Genomic DNA, 19,894 nt, shown 5'->3' with positions numbered 1-19,894 from the left:
GTGAAACATTGTGGCCAAAAAGCAGGTTGGGGAGGAAAGTGTTTATTTGGCTTCCACTTCTCCATCATAGTCCATCATTGGAGGAAGTCAGGGCAAGAACCTGGAGGCAGGAGCTGATGCAGAAGCCATGGACAGGTTCTGCTTACAGGCCTGCTCCTCATGGCTTATTCAGCCTTCTTCTTACAGAACCCAGGACCACTCGCCCAGGGATGGCCCCACCCACAGCGGGCTGGGCCCTCCCCTATCAGTCACTAATTAGCACCCTTGGAGCGTGTGCAGCCTGATCGGAGGCATTTTCTCAATCGAGGCTCCCTCCTCTCAGGTGACTCCAGCTTGTGTCAGTTGAGATAAACTAGCCAACAGAAAGAGGATAACATCATGCCTGGTGAAAAGCAAACTTTTAAGCCAAAAGGAAAAAAAAAATGAGAAGTGTTTAAGACAGTGCAACATTACAATAGAATGTTGCCTTGTTTTCTTTCTGGGTCTTCTGTCTCACAGAAATTTCTATAAGTTCACTTCCTCAGGGGAAAAGGCAAGGACACAAGCAAGAGAATGAAAAATGCTTCGAGGCTCTGTGAGGCCTGAGCAGGCTCTGAGGAGAGACCTCAGGCTACTGTGGGGCAAACAAAAGGCTGTTGTGAACTGTGTGCAAGAGCTGGTGAGAGTTTGTATTCTGTGGGAGTTATTTCCTGTTGTTGACTAGAGTTCTTTATTTAGAACCACCTAGCTTCAGAATGCCTGCTAGCTTGCAGAGAAGTGTGTACTTAAAACATAGGCTTGTTTCAAGACAGTCTCTTTGAAAATGAGTCACACTACACACACTCCGACGAGATGTGTACAGACATCAAGCTCAGGTATCAGTGTGCTCAGAGGTGGAGCCAGGCTGTTAGTAGCTACCTGAATATCTCTGGGAAAGATACTGGGTGTGTGGCAGTGGGGGCATGGGGAAGCTAGCTTCCATCTAACAACACATTGAATCTAGTGGCAGGTATCTGTAATCTCAGCCACTCTTGGAGTCTGAGGCAGGAGGATAGCAAATTTTAGGCCAGCCTGTACAGCAAGACTATCTCCATACTAAAATGTAAAAGATAGTAGATGAGTAGATGACAGAGATATAACCCAGCTTTAAAGTGCTTGCCTAGTTTTGTATGGCCCTTGGTCCAACTCCAGAGCAACAAAATAAAATAAATAAGAAGATAAAAGAATAAATGTATGTGCTAAATAAATTATTTGGAGTTTTGAGAAGATAGCCAAATGGCCTTCATATTTTGAGAGAAAGCTTATGATCTTTCTGGAATGGTAGACATTAGCTAGCAATCAAGAAATATTCCCAAGCACAACTATAAGCCCTGTCAGACACCCTTCTCCTTAAAAAGCTAATTGTGAGCCATCGAGTGGATGCTGGGACCTGAACCTGGCTCTTCCATGACAGCAACAAGTGCTCTTAACCCCAGGGCTTCTCTCTGTCCCCATGTCCAGTTTTTATTATTAACACACATTGGAAACTATAGATAAAAATCTCCTTATAAGTTCTGCATCATGGGATTCATGAAGAAAAAAGAGAAGAAAATGTATTTTTACCTATTTATTCTGAAACAATAAATTTAGAATTTTTAAATTGTAACACATTTATTTGGTTTTGATAGTTTTAAAAGAAATCAAACTCTCTAGACTCTGCCTTTCCTCAACTCCGTCCTCCTCCCTTCCTTAACAGTGGGTGCTGTTTTCATGAACTTTATTATCTCTCCTATAGCTTGTATAGTTCCCATATATGTACGTGTAACACAGTATATTTATATAACATGCTTTGTCATGCTTTGTTTTGAGACAGGGTCTCACTGTATCCCTGGCTGGCCTGGAACTCGCTATGTGTACTAGGCTGGCCTTGAACTCAGAGACCCACCTGCCTCTGCCTCCCCAGTGCTAGGGAGTGCTAAAGACTCTATAGAATTTTATACAAGTGGTGTTACATTGTTGTGTTTTATAAACTGCTTTATTGTATTGTATTGAGCTGTTTTTTTAGGAATATGTAGTGTTAGTTCTTTGAAAGCATAGTTTTTAGTTGTGTAGATTTGTCCCCATTTTGAGGAACCTTGATGTTTCCAGTATTTGTCTTTCTAAGTAGTGTACTGGTTTTTGTTTGTTGGGGTTTTGTTGTTGTTGTTGTTGTTTCTGTGGCTCCCTGGTGATAAAAATAAGTTTCTCCAGACTCTGAACGTAACCCTTCTGTCAAGAATTCTTCAAGAGAATCAATCCCCACTGCCATAAGGAATCCATATGGTCTTGTCTGTAAATATTTGCCAGAGCATTACTGGCTTATATCATCCTCTGGAGACCTGAGGGTATGCTTTCTGAATCATTTTCTGTAGGACTTATTTCCCTGTTGAACACTAGATAAGAAAAGGCTTGCATATGTGAAGGTATGAGTGTGCCCTCCAGCTTCTAACCCACTTACAGACTTACGTCCAAGTTGACACTGCGATGTCATCAGTCACCTCTACCTCAGTCATTTGTCTGCATGTGTATGTGTGGTGTGCATCTGTGTGTTTCACGTGTGGGTGCATGTGTGGGCACTTGTGGAGACCTGAAGTTGATGTTCACTGTCTTCCTTCTTTGGTCACTTTCTAATTTGTACATTGAGACGGGGCCTCTCCCCCAGCTCAGCTTCCCAGTTTAACCAGCTTGCCTTGGGTTTCCCGGTCTCTGCCATCAAGTGCTGAGATTGTAGGTGGCTGTCTAGCACACCTGCTCAGTCTGTCTCTGAATTTGGGGGACCCAGGTTCTCCTCACACAAGTCACCTGCCTGTCCGTCAACCATATAATTTCCTTTTTCTTTGGAGACAAGGTTTCTCCATATAGCCCTGGCTTTCCTGGGATTCACTCTGTAGACCAGGCTGTCCTCAAATTCACAGAGATCCTCCTGCCTCTGCTTTCTGAGTGCTGGCATTTAGGGAGTGTGCCACCACGCCTGGTTCCTCTACCTTTTTGAGATACATTCTCACTCTGAGCCTGAAGCTCCATTTTGTCTAGACTAGCTGGCTAGAGATCTAGGGACCCGCTTGTCTAGAGGTGCCCCAGTGCTGGAGCTATGGACAGAGACACATCCCAGACCTTCTTGGGGGATCTGAACACATGTCTGTTTATCAGAAAATAGTTTATCAGAATAAGTTTTTGTTTGAGGGTTTTTTTGGTTGGTTTGGTTTTTTGTTTGTTTGTTTGCTTACCAATTTTAAAGCTATGGGATATAATTTTATAATTTGCTTTTTCATTTTACTGGACTTTATCTTTCACATGCTTATTAAGCATTTTATTTTCTGTTTTATTCATTTTCCTATAGTGTGTGGGTATGATGGTTTGAATATGCTTGGCCCAGGGAGTGGCACTATTAGAAGGTATAGCACTGTTAGTGTAGGTGTGTCACTGTGGGTGTCGGCTTTAAGACCCTCATCCTAGGTGCCTAGAAGCCAATATTCTCCTAGCAGCCTTCAGATGAAAATGTAGAACTCTCAGCTCTTCCTACACCGTGCCTGCCTGGAGGCTGCCATGCTCCCATCTTGATGATAACGGACTGAAACTCTGAACCTGTAAGCCAGCCCCAATTAAATGTTGTTTTTATAAGGTTTGCCTTTGTCAAGGTGTCTGTTTTATATTTGCAAAAGCTAATTCAAAGAGAATGGTGGTGTATGCCTTTAATCCTGGCACTCAAGTGGCAGAGGCAGGTGGATTTCTGTGAGTTCAAGGCCAGTCTTGTCTACTGAGGGAGTCCCAGGACAGCCAGGGCTATGTAGAGAGACTTTGTCACAAATAAAACAAAATTGACTAGCAAACAAACAGAAAGCCAATTCAAGAATTCCTTATGGATTCCAAGTACTTTTGTCCAGTGTGTAGACCTCATATATTATTTGATAATCCTTACCTTGCCTTTAACTTAAGAGTTATTTTGTTTAACAGATACTTAGCTTTCAATGTGACCAAAGTATTGATTGCTTAACTGTAGTTTGTGCTTTGAGTATCTTTTTTTGGGGGGCAGGGGGGTTGTACATAAATGACTCATCCAAGGAGACATTAATGAAGGGACAGTTGGGATGTGGAACGTCAATGATAACAGGAAGCAGCTACTGACCATACATCCAAAGTGGAAGCAGGGAGGAAATGATGTTGCTTGGGCAAAGCCTCCAGAAAACACAGTAGGAATTGACTGCCTGATGGAAGGCCCCACAGAAGCAGCTGCGGTTATAGAAAATCCAGATATATGTGTAAAAAACTATAAAGTAAAAGCTTTCAATTTCTAGCAAAGAACTAGGATTGCATATTATTTTATTTTATATTATTTTATTTTTTATTTCTTTTTTTTTTTTTTTTTTTTTTTTTGAGACAGGGTCTCGTGTAGCTTGAATTCATAGCTTAAGGTGCCTTGAACTCCTGATCATATTTCTGCCTCTGGAATGCTGGGATTATAGGTGTGTGCTGCCAAGGCCAGATTTTGGATAATTTTTGAAACAGTCTCCTTCATTCTGGCAATAGATTTTTTGTTTGTTTATTTTTTGTTATTTGGAGACAGGGTTTCTCTGTGTAGCCCTGGTTGTCCTGGATTCGCTTTGTAGACCAGGCTGGCCTTGAACTCTGGGGTGCAGATGGAATCCAGAAGGATCCTGTCCCCTGCTGTTTCTTGGTTCCTGTATCCTGATGGCTCTGGGCAGGTCCCTCATGGGCCAGGAATTTGAGCAGAAGTGGTGGTCTTCCCTGTGCTCACAGGCTCGTCAGCACTCCTGGGAAACCAGCTCTCTCCCAGCCATATTTGGGTATGGAGAGCTGTGGCATAGAGTCAGTTCCGGGCCACCAGTAGTTCTTTTAACTAGGTTCAACTTGAATTATATAGTACAGACATGCCAAAAAAAAAAAAAAAAAGTCAAAAATCAATATTACAATAGTGATCTGTAGTTATGATAGTTCAGAAACACTGCTCAAGTATTTAAGCTTACACACACACACACAAACATGCAGGCACACACAAACACATTCTCTCACACACATATTCATACACACAGCAGAAACATAACATAACAAGGTCTGTAGTTTCTTATTTGGGAGGCAGAGGTAGCAGGAATACATGAGCCCTTAAGTTTGAAACTTTGCTGTGTAAAATATTACAACTTATTTGTTAATAAATTTATATTTACAAAGGATTAACTGTGATTTCTCCATGCCCTTCTCCAGGATTCATGAAGTACATACTTAATGACCACTTCCATGCCACATGCTGACCTAGAAGCCAGTGATAGGGTAACAGACAGAAAGGCTAGTTTATGAGAAGACTAGAGATGAGTGAAGGGCTGGCGAGTGTGCTGGTATGATTTCTTTTTTGTTCTGTGGCTTGGGGTTGTTTATTATATGGGTTAGAAAGGCCAAGGACAGACAGGGTTAGAGTTTTTGGTAAGAGAAAGCTGTTTATTATCTATATCCTAGTCTATGTTTAGGTCTCAGTGATACCCAGTTCTGGCACACTTCGGTCCCCCCCCATCTATCCCCACACCCTAACTCTGGCTCTCCTCCTCCTTCCTGAGGAAAAAGCACCTTCTCAAAGTGTCTTCTGGCTTACAGAGATCTTGAGTGAAGGGTAGGCCATGCAGTCCTGAGGTCATCTTTGTGCCTGGGTGTCAGCTTGTTGAAGAGTTTAGTATCGGGCCCTCCTGAGTTCCTTTCCTCCTTGTGGAGCCATGGAGAGCTGCACCTGCCCTTTGTGTGGCCCAGCAGTGCACTGTGCAGAGAAGCAAGTGGGCCCATGTGAGAAGCCTTGGGAACGTCCTGTTTTCCCTAGACTTTGAAACTAGAAGATGGCTTAAGTGATTGTCTTACCATGAAAAGTTTGGAGGAACATGTCTTATCGAAGAGAACAAACCCATCATTACCTTTAAATTTCTACTTCCATTTAACATTGTGTGGGGGTGGATTTGTTTTATACTCTTCTAGACAAGCTGAGCAACTTACAAAGCGTTGTGTCTCATTTTCAGTCCTAAACTTTCTCCACAAGCGTAACGAGAGTGAAAGTTCCCTTTTAGAGACTCCGAGACTTCTAGAAAGCGTTCCAGAAGCCAGAGTCCAAAGTACTATTTTTGCCAGGTAGAGAAACAAGTTTAGCCATGCCAGGGGTCTGATACTGCCTCCCAGTGCTGGGTCTAAGGAGCTAGGCTCAGAATAACCTAATGCAATGATCCAGTGCTTGTTTCACTAGATCCCATGCTGATCTGAGGTCTGAAGCAACAGATTAAGACTCAAAAGCCACAGATTGGGCTGGCTAGGTGGCTCAGTGGATAGGTGTATTTGTTGGGCAAGCCTGAGATATCTGAGTTTAATCCCTGGATCCTGTAGTAAAAGGAAAAAACAGATTTCCAGAAGTTATTCTCTGACCTCCATATGTGGGCTATGGCATACACACTTCTCTCTCTCTCTCTCTCTCTCTCTCTCTCTCTCTCTCTCTCTCTCTCTCTCACACACACACACACACACACACACACAACTTTTAAGTCATGAATTAATCACAGCTCAGTAATAGAGTTGTAAATCTTTGAATTCTTTGTAAAGAATCTTGATCTCACCTAGCTGTTTGTTAGAACAAGAAAGTCCTAGAGGCTGGCCCCTTCTGACATTAGCTGGCAGTCTGTGGAATCCAGATGTTCTGAGTGTGTGAGAAGATAGGTGGTTTATAGACTCCTCCCTGTGACAGTGTGTGGAGACTGGCAGGTATTGCTATATTGAGAAATGGGAAAGTTGAGGTGTTTTTTTTCCCTCAAATGTTGTTTTAAAGATTGTGTTCTATGCTAAGATTTAGACAGTGTCAAAATTTTAGAAAAAGAAAAGGCCTAATATCTAGTATTAATATCTAATACTAATATCTAACGCTAATAAGAAAGATGTGCTTGTGCAGCATGGCTGGCAGCCATGACCTCAGTTCATAACAGTGTGGCACCTTGCAGAAGAAGATCCCTACCTTAGGGCTGTAGCTCAGCTTGCGTGAACTGAGACTTAGAGGAGGAACAGGAAAAAGGCCTGACAAAGTAGAGGGCAGAAGACAGTTTGCAGGAGTGCATTAGTTTATTTGGTCACTGAGCACGAGGAAGGCTTTCATCTCTATCACTCACTACATTAGCTGTCTGCTGGCCAGCCTTCACGTCCATAGGAACCCCTGCTGGTCACAGAAGGGATGTGAATTCCAGAATTTGATTTTAAAAATCTATCCCAAGTTTTCTGGTATTATGGTAAGGCTATAGCTGATATCTCATATTTTCCATGAAAATAGTATCTAGCCCAGTTTTTTTCTATACAGTGGTTTGTTTCATAACTGAAACATTTGTCCTTTTTGACTTTATAGATGATTGCTAATATTTCAGCTTCAAATCTAGACTAGAATTAGGTCGAAAGAAAAATTGAAGTTTTTGAAGCCTGTCTTTGTTTTCAGACTGTGGGTATAGCTCAGTAGTTGAGCCCCACACCCTGGGTCCCATCCTCTACACACAAAACACCATACACAGACATAAATAAATAAATAAGTAAATAAATAAATAAATAATCTTTGTTTCATGGTTCATATATCTGACTTGTCCCTTGTGTTTCTCTGACCATGCTAATTAAGTGCTAAAAGCACCCTTCAGTTAGTGCATTACTCTACTAGTCTGTAGGACATAAAGTCATACATAGCATTTCAAAGGAGAAGCAGGGACTGTAAACTGGTATCCAGGACTCAGCTGTGTGAGGAGACCTCTCTGGATGAGCTCATGATTTCAGAATTTTCAAAATTTGCCATCACAGTTCTGTGCTGAAGAAAAGGAATGCTTCTCTTCTCCCCAAACATGATAGTTAAATGTGACCTACTAACTTGTGATAGGGAAGTTCTGAATTCTTGATGAAGTCCTAAGATTAAGATTATTTTAAATGGACTTTTAAAATATATAAACCAAATGTACAGGTTCACTTAGCATTTCTTGATCATTCTGTAGAAGTAACTATTAGTTTTCTCTATATAAAAAAAAAAAAAAAATCTGGCCCAGACTGATTGTGTATACCTTTACTCCCAGCAGGGGCGGGGGCAATCTCTTTGAGGTTGAGGCCAACCTGGTCTACATACTTCCAGGACCAATGGAGCTATGTAAAGAGAGCCTGTTTCAAAGTAAAAGCCTTTGGTCATTGAGTATACACTTCAAAAGTAAAGGGAAAGGTGCCCTGAAGAGATGGTACCGCAGTTAAGAATACTTGCTGCTTTTGTAGAGGACCTCAGATTGGTTCCCACCACCACAGGTGCTCACAGTATTCTGTAACTCCTGTTCCAGAGGATCCGGCATGCACATGGTTCCCAGATACACCCTTACTCGTAAGTGTTTTGTTTTTGTTTTTAAATACAGGGCGATCTTCCTTTATCTTTAAACACCTCAGATTAGGCAGGATTGGCTAGATTGCCCTGCCTACCTACATAGAACCCAGCCTGGCAAGAAGGAACAGGGAGACAGAAGTACCTGATGTTGGACCACACTGGCAACTGTTGAAGCTGCCACTTCACACTTTGACTAATTGAGCAGATATACCAGATTCTAGAAGTTGGTTAAGTGAAATTGTAACTCATGCACTGATAAGCTACCAAGTCTTCAAAAATAGAACTGTGAGATGTCTCATCCCAGAGGCATCCCTGGGCTGCTTTCCTCAGAACTCAGACTTTCAGGGAAGCACACAGAGAACATAGACTTGAGACAACATGTGTTCATTCTGTGGACACACTAAGATGTCACTTCAAATTTGGCTTTTCTTTTGTGCAGGAACACAGTATTTGGGAAGCCATTTGTTACAAAATATCCAAGTGTCATAAAATTCTGTGTCTTTTTGCAAACTTCAATTCATGAATAACAGTTTCAATTCATTTTAAATTCAACAGAACTAAATACCTCTGGCCTCCCACAAAGACATCACAGGAAGATTATTGTAGCTACTATTTCAATGGCGGTTTCTTAAAGTGAGCACTCAAAGTCTAAGTGAGTGGGTGGTTAGAGCCAGGAGGGGTTAGTGTTTCCAAATGTGAACTCTAGAAATGAAAAACATCTTGGCTCTCCAGCAAAATGTGTGAAAGTTTATGCCATTGAGCAAGACCTCATACTCTACGTGATGCCATTTTAAGGGATATACAATTAGCTGATATTGGTTATACCTCATGAAACATCTATATGAGATTTTGATAATACCAAGGATTTGCTAAAAGCAAACAGCAGCAACAACAACAACAACAAAAAAACCCTTTTACTTCCCTAATTGATAAAACCCGACATTGTCTCCTTTACCATTTATCACACATTATAATAATAGTTATTATAATTATTACAGACACATACTCACTATTTAGTCCTGGCTGGCCTACAGGTGCCGATGTAGACCAGGCTGACCTTGAACTAAGAGAGATCTGCAGGCCTCTGCCTACCTAGTGTAGGGGTCCTACAACTGGTGCTGGCTCCTAGTTAATTTTGGTAGGATCATCAACTCGATTGATAACAAATCATTACAGAACAGTTGGAATAAGTTTGTCTTGATGTTTAAGACCTTTATATTAGGTCTTAAAGCTTTATTATCCTTATATACAACTAGTGTCGTGGACCATTGGTCTGAAGAGAAATTATTGATTGGAGTGGCAGCCAAAAATTGAAAGTGCCTGAATTTCTTTTGTAATATCTTTATGTAGAATGTATATGTCATTTTAAAGGTAATCATAAATGTTCCTGTTGAGTTGTCCCTGGCCTCTCAGTCCTCTTAAATTCGAACCACTTAGACACATGCTAATACTAAGGGCAATATAAAGCTCCTTGCTAAGTTTGAGTAGTTAAAAACATTAGGGATTTTTTTGTTGTTTTGTGGTTTTGTTTTTTGTTTGTTTGTTTTTTGTTTTTTAATGGGAAAGATAAGGCTATCAGCGTGAAACTTGTGGGCAGAGGGCCACGCCTCCAGTTCCCTGTGTTCTCCCTCTGGTTGGCTGCATGGTCTCCATAAAGGATGCAACTCTGGTATGTCCGACCGACTCCAAAGGTACTAGTTGGTGACTCATTTCAACTTCTGTCGTCAGCTCCAGATTGAGCCCTTGGCCCCTCCCCCCATTCCGATATCTCCGAGGGCCATTGGTGGACCCTACCCTCCCGCCAACCGGCCCAAGTGGCCAAATAGCTTGGATGCCTGTCATATTTGTGGTCGCGCTCCTCTGCAGACTGTGCCAGCGCTGCCGCCTTTGTCATCACCCGCTCTGTCATGTCTGTTTTCCAGTATGGTGGGGGTCAGTAGTGGTAGTAGTGGCGGTCCGGCTTGGGTGCTCCCATTTCTACCTCTCCTATTTAGCTTTCAGTCCACAGAACAGGCTGCAGAAGCTTGGTGCCTGCCTGCCGCTTCCTGAGCGTTCACCCTGAGGGAATCTGCATTTATGGCACTTGGGCGGGCCCGGGGCGGGCCCTGCGAAGCTGAGGCGGGGCCCGACCGCCTGCAGGCGGGGCCTGCGGAGACTTGGACCTGAAGAGCACGGGTGGGCGGGACCTGTGGTTGGAGGTGGGAGGGGCAGGGTGGGGCCTATACTGCAGGGGCGGGGCTGGCGGGGCGGGGCCCGGCCAGGCAAGGGGTGGGGCCTACGGGGCCTGGCCGGAGCTCGCCAGAGGCTCGCAGGCGGACGTCACTCCCGCACGGCGAGTGCTGGAGCACGAGCCGTACCTCTCTCGGCCCGGGCGTCCCCTCCGCCCGCCTCCTGCTTCCTCCAGGCTGCCCGCCGCCTCCTCCACCATTGTATAATGTTCCCGACTCGCAAGCAGAGGACGCCGGAGTCGTAGCTCCGGCCTCGCCGAGCTCCCTGTTACCGTCGGCCCCGCGGCGGGGGCGCCCCGCATGGAGCGGGCATAGCTTGAGGGGTGGGCGGAAACCCCTCCAATGCGTTAGCTCCTGGTGGACCTGCTTGTGGTGAGTTCCCGGCCGAGGCTCCCCGGGGTTGGGCTCCGGCGGGCGAGGGGCGGTGCTGGGCTGGGCCAGGCGGGAGCCCAAGGCAGCGGAGGCCGGACCGGGCAGGTTGGGAGCACCCGCCGGCCGCCTGGAGACCCCGACTGTCACGACCTGGGGCGGGGTCCGGGCGGCAGGAGCCGGGAGCTTTTGCCGTCACAGCTGGTGTGTGTGTGTGTGTGTGTGTGTGTGTGTGTGTGTGTGTGTGTGTATGTGTGCGCGCGCGCGCGCTCGCTGTGGTGGCTGTGGTGCTGAGAACGTGCGAGACTTTTTTTTTTTTTTTTTTTTTTTTTTTAAAGATTCCGGTTGCTGGCAGGGAGGCTGCTTCACTTTTGAGTTCCGTGTCTGGGTTTGCATCCAACTTGCTATATTGTGTTTCGAGAGTTTCACAGTGGTTCTGCGTTAAAACAGTCCTCTTCAACCTCTTTTCTTCCGTGCCCAAGTGAATTGATTTTGGATCCAAATGTATATTAAACTTAATGTCTTCCTGGTTTTTAAATTAGAAATCTACAAGTCATCTTGGTGGTAACCGCCTATGACGGGGCGGGGGGGGGGGCGGTGCTGAGGGGAGCCAGCTGTCCCGACGCGTAGACTTTGTACCATTGACACCGGGCACCCTTCAGAGGACCATTGCGTCGAGAGAAAGTACTGAATTGTTCATATTTTTCTTAACTATAAATTGTCTTAGCTTTAGCCGGAATGGTAGCAAATCAGTAGAGTTGAAAATTGAATTTTAAGTTTCGCAAAGCAGTCAGACTGTTTTAGAAAAACTTTTTGCTCGCATCTAGGTAGTTTCAGGAGTAGAAAGTCGGTTTTGCAGGCACTGAGTGGAGAAGGGTAGTCAGCAGGGACAGACTCAGAAACAGCAGGTTTTACTTAAGTAGAGTCAGTCAAACCCTAGCTGACTTTCAGGGACAGTAGTTGTTATCTGTTAGGAAGTGTTCAGAACCTGTGGGAAAGGGCCTGGAGGTCGTAATAACCAGTAGGATTGCCCAGGCCCTAATTGTTCAAAATTGCTTTTTGTAATTTTTGTTACTGACAGGAATGAGGTGGGCCTGGGGTCCACTTAACAACCCCCCCCCCCCAAGGCTCCACACCAGAGAGCCCTGGGTCCTGCTGCTGGGTTAGTTGCTTACCCAGTGACTGCTTCACCTTTCCTATCACTGCACCCTGATTTGAGGGGGAAGATACTAAGATCCCAACTCTGGCGAGAGTAATGGTGCATCTGTACTTTCCTGATAATTTCATAAAAATTTTCTTTATTTAAAAATACACAGGGCTGGCCTGGGCTGTGCTGGCACACACTTACAATCCTAGCACTAGTGGATCTCTAGGAGTTCAAGACACAGTGAACTCAGGGCCGTCCAGTGATTGCGTTCAGGTTAGGAAGGGTTTTAAATAAGGTCTTTCCTCTCCTAATTAAAATACGTTCTACTGTTATGTATGCTTCCTGGACGTGATAGCTCACCTTCCCTCCCTCTCCCCCCCCCCCCCCCCCCGTCTGTTCCTTACTTTATTCCAACAGGTAGGGAGGGGACTCACATTTTAGAACTACCCAGTGTGTGGCAGGAGGTGTCCTAGGAATCGTTTTATTGTCATGCAAGTGTCACAGACTGGTAGGTAACAGCTGCTCGGGCCAGCTTCTGATAGAAGAACTGAGAAGAGTTTGACTCAGGTTTAGAGACTTGCTGCCCCCATTGCCGAGTTACCCTACATAACAGCCTTTTCAATTTAATGAAGGAACAGAAGTAGGTATTTACCCAGTTACCACAACTAAATTATTAACAGTGGACATTGTTTGTTGTTTTTAAGTCATTTAAATTTACCAGTGATACCTGGCCCTTATGGAGGGGGGGGGACTAAGAACCATAAGTAAGAGCCACAACATTTTACAGGCTCCTTTTGCTGTGGTTTCTTATTAAAGAACAATAGGAAACGTGTGAGGGGTTGGTTTGGATTTCCGAGACAAGGTTTCTTGTGTAGCCCTGGCTGTCCTGGAACTCACTCTGTAGGCCAGTCTGGCCTCGAACTCAGAGATTGGCCTGCCTCTGCCTCCCATGTGCTGGGATTAAAGGCAAGTGCCACTGCTGTTCAGCTAAAGTATGAGTTTTAATTTTATTCATGTTTTCAAAATGAAGATCACTTAGCCAAAATTATTTAGATAAGCCTGGTATTCAGAAGGGTGAACTTGAGTACACTTAGAGCGTTTCCTACACTTAGCAGTTGTGGATGTTTTTATTTATTGTCTTTGCATATTGTATAGAGTGAAAGCATCAGTCAGTGGGGATGGGGGGGGGGAATGGTGGGGAGTTTCTGATTGTTGAGTCCAAAGGTCAGACCTAAGCTGAAGATACCAGAGGCCCAGCTTCTGTTTAAGTGAGAATGGCTTGGTACTAAGAGCAGTGCCAGCCTTTGCACACCTTCCTTTTATAGATTTTTTTTTTAAGTTATATTTCTGGGGGAGGGGAATTCATGTGGCGTTAGAGGACAACTTTGTGGAATCTGTTTTCCTTCCGGTTTTTTTCATGGGTTCTGGGGATTCAACTTGGTTCTCCATGCTTGAGTGGCAAGCACTGTTACTGTCTGAGCTATCTCTCAGGCCCCTTTTCTGACTGGAAACACACACATGAAATTTACAAGTGCTGTGGCCATTGTATGTGCACAAGTAATGCATTTTCTACCTGTTCTACTAATTAAACATTTGGTAGAAATTTATAAACTGTGACTTCTGTGTTAAATTTATAAGTGACTTCTGTGTTACAAGTGTCTGATTATTTAATTTGATTTTGATATTTTAGAAGAAACAACTGACCAAAGTTGGGCTGTTTTTTAAAGAAAAAAATGTCTTAAGTAGCCAGTGTAGTTAGTATTAAAGGCAAACTTGTGTCCTATACAAATACTGGGAAACCCTTATGAACAGAGCAGTACCCCGAGCGTCCATCACTCATTGTGTGGGGCTGTGTCTTTCTCCATTAGCACTGCCTAGCAGTTCATTCTTTGTATGACTCCGTGAATGGCATATGTCAGCCTAAGAAGACGGCATTCCTATTCTGGGTAGTAAATAGACTCTTTGTTGTTGGTGCTCCCCCGCCCCCAAAGATCATGAGACAAAAACATGTTTGGCTGTCTAAAAATTTTCTTTGGAAACTGTATAAATTACATTTCAAGATAAAAGCAGCATAATATCTTTTAAAATACATGATTTCTGATAGGGCAGTCCTCTGTCCGTCTGAACTCAACTGAAAGTACTTGCTATCATTCGAGGAAGCACGGTGGCTTTATAGATCTGTTGTAGAACGCTGTCACCTACGCTGCCTTTGCCCCATTGCAGTTTTCAGTTGAGAGTGGAGTTGCCTGGCCTCTCACACCCAAGGCAGTCCCATGGACTGGGCTGTGGATATGTGGGGGTGGGGGCTGGAGGGAGATGGAGGACGGAGCAGCAGCAGGCTGTGCAACTGCTAGAGCCAGTCTGACTAGTTTAAGGTGCCCAAAGGCAGCTTTGTTTCTCCAGTGACTCTAAGTAGCAGCAAACTTAAGGTCTTAAACTCATCCACATCTGCAATGCTACCATTGTCTCTCTGCAAACAACTGGAGCTTTGCAGGTCTCCTAATTGATCTAAGCTTTTTCTTTTTTACCTTTAAAACCCTTCTCAGTCGGTTGACTGAGAAGAAGCCACTAAACCACACTTTTTTTTTCCTTCTAAGGAGTTTTACTTCGAATAGTGAAGGGAAAGGGGTTCTGACTCTGGTACCCAGTACTGTGATTACAGTGGGCTCTGTAAACCTGGTGGCCACATGAAAGGCCCTCACTGCAGAGCCACCTTCCAGCCCTTTGCTCTCCTCTGCCTAACTGCTTATCATTCCAGCCCATGCGGCTCCTGAGCGTGGAGTAGACTGCTGGAGCACCCCACCCTGTGTTGAGAAGCACTGCCCAAGATAGACTCTGAGAATCCCAGAGTCCCAAGGTCATCTCTGTACCAGAGCAGGTCTTGCATACAGTTGTAGCCACACGAATGACACTTTCAGATGGTAGCTGTCTGACACAAGCCCTTCAAAGTCCCTTATGCTTACACTGCCTTTGTCTTTGGGTCTGTCCTTTCCTAGAAATCTCTAACAAAATGTGGGTACTGTGGCTTCAGCAGATTTGTTGACTGTCTTTTCTGGTGAGAGAAGCTTTTTTGAAGGTGTGTGTGGCCTGCTTCCTCTGGGCTGGGCAAGCTAGGAAAGCACTACTGCTAAGCCCCAGGCAAACATTAGGTGATTTTTGTGATGCTGCAGATGGAACCTGGGTCTTGCATAAGCTTGAAATACTGATTTAAAAAAATTATTTTACTGTGACCAGAAATATAATTCACCTGGGAGTGATTGTTAGCAATATGGCAGTACTTGATTTACAAATCCAAAGTGAGGTTTCCTCTCGGCTTCTTGTTAAAGCAGCCAGAGGCAAGTGGGACAAGGGGGCTAGGGATGGCTAGCTCCATGGGCTTGAAGAAAGTTTTCCACAAGGTCTTGAGAGTGGAAGTAGAACTAGTAAGTATTTTCTTGAGAAATACATAATTACTACACTTAATATGGCACTCTAATTATTTTTATTGTATTTAGCTAAATGGCTTTGCTTAAAATTCAGTAAGTTATGAATATTCAAGATCCTTGGGGGAAATTTAAAAATCTCAAAACAGCCTAGAAAAATGGCTACTATATTTACAAAGTATTCACTACCCTTTAGTTGATATTTTCTCCCCCCCACACACACAAGACTCCCTCTCTGCCCCTTATTTTTTAAGACAGGGTCTCTCTGTGTTGAACAGTCCTGGCTGTCTCCTTTTGTAGACCAGGCTGGCCTCAAACTCACAGAGATCCTCCTGCCTCTGCCTCCAGAGTGCTGGGATTAAAGGTGTGCACCACCACCACCCAGCTTAGTTCGTATTTTTATTACCTTTTTCAAATGAGTGAACTATTCAATTATAGCATACAAATTTAAATTGACTTTATAAAACCTTACCAGCCTAGTTCTTTCATTTTTGAGTGATTTTGTTATTTTATGTGTATGGGTGTTTTGGCTCTGTTTGTTCACACCACTTGTGTACCTAGTACCGGAAGAGACCAGAAGATGACATTAGATCCCCTGGAACTGGAGTCACAGATTGTGTACTATGTTTCCACTATGTAGATGTTGAGAATCAAACTCAGATCCTTTGGAAGAACAACCACTGTTCTTAACCACAGAGCCATCTCTCTAGTCCCTGTCTACCTAATTTATAAAGGCAATTACAATAAATATTCTGAATATGTAGGTTACTTACATGGGCCTCAGATTCACCATCTATTCTCCCATTCTCCCAGTTTAATGTTTTAACTCTTAATAAACACTCCCATGAAAATATCTCTTGAGCTGGGCGTGGTGGCGCACGCCTTTAATCCCAGCACTCGGGAGGCAGAGGCAGGCAGATTCCTGAGTTTGAGGCCAGTCTGGTCTACAGAGTGAGTTCCAGGACAGCCAGGGCTACACAGAGAAACCCTGTCTCGAAAAACAAAACAAAACAAATCTCTTGAAGTTGTATCCTTAGGTTTTATTCTTCAGTTTAATTTAGTGATAAACTAGTTAGCTAACATGGAAAGCCACCTTTAACTAAATGTTAAAATGGAGTTTGACTTTTCACTGAATTGGCCTTAAAGTTACTGTGTTGGTGTGGCTGTGTTATTTACCTGGTCACCGTTTTAAGCAAAAGAAAAACTCACACATGCTTTTTGACAAATCCTTTGGTTTCTACTTAAGTCTTTTATTTTCCCTTGACATTGTTTATTAAGGATCACTTATGTGAGGGAAAAACAAGGTATCTTTGGGGAAAAGATGCTACAAGAGGATTGAAACTAGAATCCCATCTAAGCAATTATAAGTTCAGGAGAAAAAATATTTTCATTATGCCCGGGAATGGGGAGGTGCAAAGTTGGATGAGCTTCCCTAGCAGGAAATCCTCTGGGGAAAAGTCAAAGCTGAAGATTCCTTGATGCTAATGAGACTTTAGACTCAGGATGCTGACGATGTACCTTGGACACCAAGTGATTATAAAGCAGCATCATAATGCAGATAATTATAATATATATGTTTCTAGTTACTGGCTTTCAAACGGAAAAAAGGCAGCTAGTTCATGTGTTAGAAGCATTATTACTGAACAGGCATCATATAACCTGAGCTAGTAGTAATCTGACCAGAGAGAATCCCAACTGTTTCAAAGTAACTTCCTTCAGTGTATCCCTGAGGTTAAAACTGTGTTACATTGTACAATTAAATGGCTTCTCCTCGGTGTTCCTGATGAAGGATTTCCTCCAATAATTGCCTGAAGGATTGTTCAGTGTGGAAGTAATTTACTGTTATTAAGATGCAATAGGATTATTGAAAGTGACTATACTAGTAAAATTCTTGGTTGTAAATGTGGAAGGTTGGTTGTGTGGTTAGAAGTCAACCTCAGAACCCCACTGGAGATCTGAACTGTTGCCTTCTCTGAGTCCACATTTCATGACTTGGATTTGTGCTTGGTTTTGTGCGTGTTTTCTCTTCAGTAATCCTCCAGGTATCCTAACCATGGTGTTACTTATATACAAGCAATAAAAGGTTGTACCATAACATTATATAATTTAGTTGGGCTTGGTAAGGCTTCTAGCATTCAGCATTGCCCTGAGAACACCTGAATAGGAGATGGAATTTGGAAATGTAAATGCTTTGAGAACTCTGTAGGTAGGAACTGACATGGAGTTGGAAGATGCCTTGCTGCTCTGTGGCGCCCCCTTGTGGTAGATGTGGTGCTGTCGATGTTTAGGATTCCAATTTGCATTGGGCATGCTTGTTTACATAAAACACCCATTCATCTGTGTAAACATGTTTATAGAGTTAGTGTAATTCTCATGTAAGAAATTTGCTGTTCTTATTAAATTTGTTTTTTTACGTGTAGAGGGTTTTTTTGTTTGTTTTTGGTCTTTTTTTTTTTTTAATATATAGTGATGTATTGTTTAACTTTTATGGAAAATTCCAGACAGACTCAGAAGTCAGAGTGCAGCACTCATTACCCAGCTTTAAAGGAACCAATGTTCTGTTGATTTTGTTTCATCTACATGACCATTCTGGTGTATTTTCTAGCCAAATTGAGGCCTCAAATCATGTTGTATCTGTGAAACTGTAAGTTTAGACATTGCCTTAAGCCAGCATTCTGGGGTGAAACAGAGGACTTGATAGCAGTTCCACCGTCAGCCTTAGAAGATGGCTGGTATCCTCAATTCTTTAGGGTTGGTGTTGCAACCTAAAATTTCCAGGGGACAGAAAGCCAGCGAATGGCTATTAGAAACACATCCCACTGCTGACAGGCTTTAAAAGCTGTTTTTGCTTTTCAGATTTTTACAATTAAGACATACTTTATTCTTCCTTATCTCTCTTTTCGTTATTCTAAAAAAACATTCACTTCTAGAAGTTGACTCTTGTTTACTCAGTGTAATTGGTTGTCACCTGTTAAAATTCCATTTGTTTTCACATGAAACGATTATGCTTGATAAGCCAGCATTAGAAATTGTATCCAATTTAGCTGATAGTGAAAATCCTAAGAGGAATGATAAAATTTGTTAATTGTAGACATTAGAAAACAACCTCCCATGGTAAAGTTGTGTCATAAGCACAGAGCCTGGTATCCTGGCCTATGGTGGCCCTCTGGAGGGGCTGAGAGTTGCAGCTGGCTGGGTGGGCAGGGTTGGCCCGCGGGCCTGACTGAGTGGAGCCACGGGTGGGTGTCAGGTTACAGCAGCCAGAGTGAGCACGGGGACAGCCTGATCGGGAGAGTGGCTTTATAATTACTGTGCTGATTTGTTAGGCAGGCTTTGTCTTACTTACCAATTAGCATGGATGTTACTGCAGAGACCTCTGAAACCCTGGGTAGGCTTTAGTTTAAAAATAAGACCTTCCAGACCCCGACGGCCTCACGGTTTGTCACTGGCATGGGTGGGAAGGGGTGGGAGTGCTGTTGTCTTCCCTGTCTGTGAGTGCAGGGCTCTCGGCCTGTTGGACTGTTGCTCCCCTGGGCCAGGGCAGGGAGGCTGCTCTGTTTCTTGTAGCTTCCTTTAGGATTGTGCCAGCATCCATTGACCATCACTTCCCTAGCAGTTCGGTCTTTCTGGTCTCTTTCTTGTGCTTTGAGGGGAAGTTGGGCTTTAAAAGCTTAGCCATGAGCAGGTTTCTTAGTGTGGTGTGTTCTTCTGGGTGTGGTGTGTTACGTGTGGAAAGCTATCTAAGCCAGTATGATTTCCCATTAACGCAAGGTGGGGTTTTTCCTCACTGCCATACTGCAGGGAAGGCCAGGCTAGTGTTCTGTCGAGGACAGAAGCTCACCTCAAAAAGCAGGATACCAAAGGTGAGTGAAAATAAGGAACAAGAGAAAAATTCCATTTCAGAAATTGTTTCTGGACAATTTCCCTCCAGTCCCACTTTAGCCACTGTTGATAAAGTGCAACTGGGGTTGCCCCTGGGAGGGGTCTCTCACTAATAAAAGCATGTGAGAATGAGTTCAGCTAGAGTTTAAAAGAAAACCCCAGGGTGGGGTTGTTGACAGCTACCCACAGGAGGGGAAAGGCGAGATGGGACAAAGCAGCCTCGCTCGCCTGCCTCTTGGAGGTCAGATACACGGAGAGCAAAGAGCCACAAGGCAGGGAGGAAGGCTTTAGGAATAATGAGGAAGCCCAGAGTATCAGACAAGAGCATCCTTAGGTTCTGACCAGCATCTGAGAGAGAGGGAGGGAGAGGGAGAGAAGAGGAAGAGTGCCTTTGTGACTTGGGCCTCAGAAAATGGCAGCAGACCCAGTGATCTCATGGTGTCCAGGACGGACTAGGCTGAGGGCAGGAGTGACAAAGAAG

At 43.8% G+C, this 19,894-nt stretch overlaps 1 protein-coding gene and 1 pseudogene across 2 annotated transcripts in view; one reads left to right on the top strand and one right to left on the bottom strand.

Annotated features, from left to right (window-relative positions):
* The window catches only part of LOC110330854, a 48,930-nt pseudogene extending 38,656 nt beyond the window's left edge, over positions 1–10,274 (bottom strand).
* Sertad2 (SERTA domain containing 2) overlaps positions 1–19,894 on the top strand; it is a 103,385-nt gene that overhangs the window by 71,796 nt on the left and 11,695 nt on the right. The window contains exon 1 of one of the 2 annotated variants that reach the window (XM_021210653.1): positions 10,666–10,965. The exons of the other annotated variant lie outside the window; for it this stretch is intronic. The gene's annotated coding sequence lies outside the window, so the exon portion shown is untranslated. Of the gene's footprint in view, positions 1–10,665; positions 10,966–19,894 lie in introns of those variants that run through there. 2 annotated transcript variants of the gene reach the window in all.

The sequence above is a fragment of the Mus pahari genome, chromosome 13, assembly GCF_900095145.1.
Source record: "Mus pahari chromosome 13, PAHARI_EIJ_v1.1, whole genome shotgun sequence".
Lineage (NCBI taxonomy): Eukaryota > Metazoa > Chordata > Mammalia > Rodentia > Muridae > Mus > Mus pahari.
This window is presented reverse-complemented; position numbering and strand designations above follow the sequence as displayed.